The following is a 4,309-nucleotide window of genomic DNA, read 5'->3' as shown; positions in this document are numbered from 1 at the left end:
AAGAAAGAAAGAAAAGAACACGAAAGAAAGAAAGAAAGGAAAAGAAAGAACGAACGAAAGAAAATCCGAATGAAAGACAATATATGAAAAACTTGTCTTTTTTCGATAAATGGTTACTCTTTCCCTTTTCATCATGATTCTTTTTTTTTTTTTTTTTTGATACGGTGGTCGCTTCTAGACACTTTTCTTCATAAACCCCACTCGTTAATGCCTACAGAAGGCTTACTTTCCCTTGGGTCCTTGGGTGGACGTCTAGATACCTAATAGGTCCTTTTTCATGTCTCCAGTGTCTAGGTGAACCGTAGAAAATTTGAAATGAAACGAGAATAGAATAAAACAATTTTTAAAAAAAAATAGAGATTTTTTTTTTTTTTTTTTTTTTTTTTTAAGACACCACTCATTTTACCTTGTCTGGGTTTAAACCTCTTTAAAAAGACGTCTGGGGCGTTGAGTTCTTCTCACACGTTTTAAGTGTCACAAAATTCAAAACAAACCGAGTTCGCATTAATGTCTTTATTTACCACGTCTCCCCCTACCCCCCCACCCCCACCCCCCCTCACCCCCTACCCCCACCCCGCCCCACTCCCATACCCCTACCCTCACCCTCAGCTTCCTCCCAAGGGCCATCCTCCTCTGTTTTAGTCTCCTTGTGTCTGTCGCGAGCGCACACACACACACACACACACACACACACACACACACACACACACACACACACAAGTGGAGTGATGGCCTAGAGGTAACGCGTCCGCCTAGGAAGCGAGAGAATCTGAGCGCGCTGGTTCGAATCACGTCTCAACTGCCGATATTTTCTCCCCCTCCACTAGACCTTGAGTGGTAGTCTGGACGCTAGTCATTCGGATGAGACGATAAACCGAGGTCCCGTGTGCAGTATGCACTTAACGCACGTAAAAGAACCCACGGCAACAAAAGGGTTGTTCCTGGCAAAATTCTGTAGAAAAATCTACTTCGATAGGAAAAACAAACAAAACTGCACGCAGGAAAAAAGTACAAAAAAATGGGTGGCGCTGTAGTGTAGCAACGCACTCTCCCTGGGGAGAGCAGCCCGAATTTCACACAGAGAAATCTGTTGTGATAAAAAGAAATACTAATACACACCCCATTACCTCCTCCTTCTTCTCTTTCATCGTTTTGTTTACTGTCTGTCTGTCTGTCTGTCTGTATGTATGTATGTATGTATGTCCATATTGTATTTGCTGTCGTTGTTCACAATGTTGGGTTGGTTTGTTGTTGTTTTTTTGTTTGTTTGAGAGAGAATTCAGTTAACTAATTTATCTTCAGTGGTTATTTGGTTAAATTCACAGCCTTGAAGAGCACTTCTGAATTTGTACCTGTTGTTCAGGTGGTGTTTTTTGTTTTGTGTTTTATTTCTTAATCGTGTTTGGGTGTTTTTGGTTTGTTTGTTTTTTGTTGGGTTTTTTTGGGGGGTTTTTCGTTATTGTATTTAGGTGTTGTGTGTATGTGCATACACAAATTAATTTATATTTCATAAACATTCTCAAAACAAACAAAAAGATTGCTGTTATTGTAGTTTGTCCACAATATCTGGTGGCAGATGCTTCTTTAAGGGGAAAAAAAAAAAGAATTAATGAAGAAGAAAAGACAAAACGTGTGAAGTGGTCAAGAGCACGATAAGCTGTGTCGTGAATGTCATCTGGTTCATTGGCTGTCCAATCCCCAAAAAAAACTGATCGATGGTTGCAGTGTGAGAGCAAGCAATAACGGCGGTCAGGCAGCGGACAATAGCATTGATTTCTGTTGTTGTCGTTGTTTTGTTTTGTTTTGTTGTTGTTGTTAATCGCTTGTGTGAGCAAAGTGAAAAGGAAAAGAAAGAAAAAAGAAAAGAAAAAAAACGAAACAAAAATGACAGGGAACTTTCGAAAAGACGAGAGATTAGCCTGGATTTTTGTTGTTGTTGTTGTTGTTGTTGTGTGTGTGTGTGTGTGTGTGTGTGTGTGTGTGTGTGTGTGTGTGTGTGTTTTACTGTCACCTTTTCATTGCGATTCTTCTTCTGCTCTTTTTTTTTTAACGTTGTTCCTTTGATTTTTCTTTTCTTCTTCTTCTTCTTCTTCTTCAAACACACTTTAATTCCCATGTGCCTATGGCAGGCTTACTTCCCCTTCAGTGGGCGTCTAGGCACCAAATAGATCCACTTTCATATTCCTCGGTGTCGAGGTGAATCGTAGAAAACAAAAATAAGATAAAGAAAAGAAAAGTAAGAATAGAAATAGCAATGAATAAATAAACACGGCTGTTGTTGTTTTTTTCCTTGGTCTGGGTCAACCTCTCGGCAGAGACGTCTGGCGTGCTGAGTACTTCTTCTCACGGTTCAAATATCAGGGAGAGAAAACACACTGAATTCACATTCATGATTTTTGGTTCGCTGACCATCAATTTTACCCTTTCTCTCCCGCCCCCCCCCCCCCCCCCCCTCCCCTCCCCTCCCATCCCCTTCCCCTTCCCAGCCGCCCCCCCTCCCCCTCCCCCCTCTTATACACACCCGAATATTGTTCTTTTGTGTGTGTGTGTGTGTGTCTCTGTGTGTGTGTGTGTGTGTGTGTGTGTGTGTGTCCCTCTCTCTCTCTCTCTCTCTCCCTCCCTCTCTCTCTCTCTCTCTCTCTCTCTCTCTCTCTCTCTCTCTCTCTCTCTCTCTCTTATTATCAGTATCATCATCAGTAACAGTTGTCATCTTCGTCGTCATCGTATTCGTCGTCTTAGTAGTAGTGGTAGTATTTCTTCTTCTTCTTCAAATTGTTAGTAGTGGTAGTAGTAGTAGTAGTTCTTCTGGTTCTTCTTCTCCATCTTTGTCGTAGTAGTAGTTGTGATGCTTATATTATCATTATTATTATCATTATCATAATCATGATCATCATCATCATCATCATCATCATCACCATCATCATCATCATCATCATCATCATCATCATCATCACCATCATCATCATCATCATCATCACCATCATCATCATCATCATCATCATCATCATCATCACCATCACCATCATCATCATCATCATCATCATCATCATCACCATCACCATCATCATCATCATCATCATCATCATCATCACCATCATCATCATCATCATCACCATCATCATCATCATCACCATCATCATCATCATCATCACCATCATCATCATCATCATCACCATCATCATCATCATCATCACCATCATCATCATCATCATCATCATCATCATCTTCACAAGTTAAAAGGTAACAGCCTGGGCCGCAGGGGCCGCGTCGTGATAGTTATCTGGTTCACTGATCGGACAATAAACACATCCATTGGAGTGCTGGATCGAACTTCTTCTTCTTCTGGGTTCGCGGGCTGCAACTCCCACGTTCACACGTATACACGTGAGTGGGCTTTTACGTGTATGACCTTTTTTTTTAACCCGCCATGTAGGCAGCCATACTCCGCTTTCGGGGGGGGGGTGCATGCTGGGTATCTTCTTGTTTCCATAACCCACCGAACGCTGATATGGATTACAGGATCTTTAACGTGCGTCTTTGATCTGCGTGCGTATACACACGAAGGGGGTTCAGGCACTAGCAGGTCTGCACATATGTTGACCTGGGAGATCGTAAAAATCTCCACCCTTTACCCACCAGGCGCCGTCACCGTGATTCGAACCCACGACCCTCAGATTGAAAGTCCAGCGCTTTAACCACTCGGCTATTGCACCCGTCGAGCGAGCGAACAAGCCGTTGGTCAGCGGGACGAAGTCTTGATTTATGTCTTTATTGGAGCGTCCGTGGGCTACAACTCCAACGTTCACTCGAATGTACCAGGTGGTGTTAACGTGTATAACCGTATAACCATTCATACCCCACCTTTATGGCATCGTACTCAGTTTTCAGCAACACGCGGCTTATTTTAGACATTGACATTAGCTTACAGTTGGACCAACAGCAAAGTGAGAGCTGTATGATCACTGGTTTCTCCACTGCAATGGGAGTTCATTCACAGTCTGGTCTTTAGCGAATGGTTATGACTCTCAGACTAGGCGGCAAGACTTGCACTGACTCTTAGTGCTGCAGTGAATGGTTTATGACTCTCAGACTAGGGGGGCAAGACTTGCGCTGACCCTTAGTGCTGCAGTGAATGGTTATGACTCTCAGACTAGGAGGCAAGACTTGCACTGACTCTTAGTGCTGCAGTGAATGGTTATGACTCTCAGACTAGGAGGCAAGACTTGCACTGACTCTTAGTGCTGTAGTGAATGGTTATGACTCTCAGACTAGGAGGCAAGACTTGCACTGACTCTTAGTGCTGCAGTGA

This window comes from Babylonia areolata, chromosome 28 (assembly GCF_041734735.1).
Source record: "Babylonia areolata isolate BAREFJ2019XMU chromosome 28, ASM4173473v1, whole genome shotgun sequence".
In the NCBI taxonomy this organism is placed as follows: Eukaryota; Metazoa; Mollusca; class Gastropoda; order Neogastropoda; family Buccinidae; genus Babylonia; species Babylonia areolata.
Note: the sequence above shows the minus strand (reverse complement) of the source record.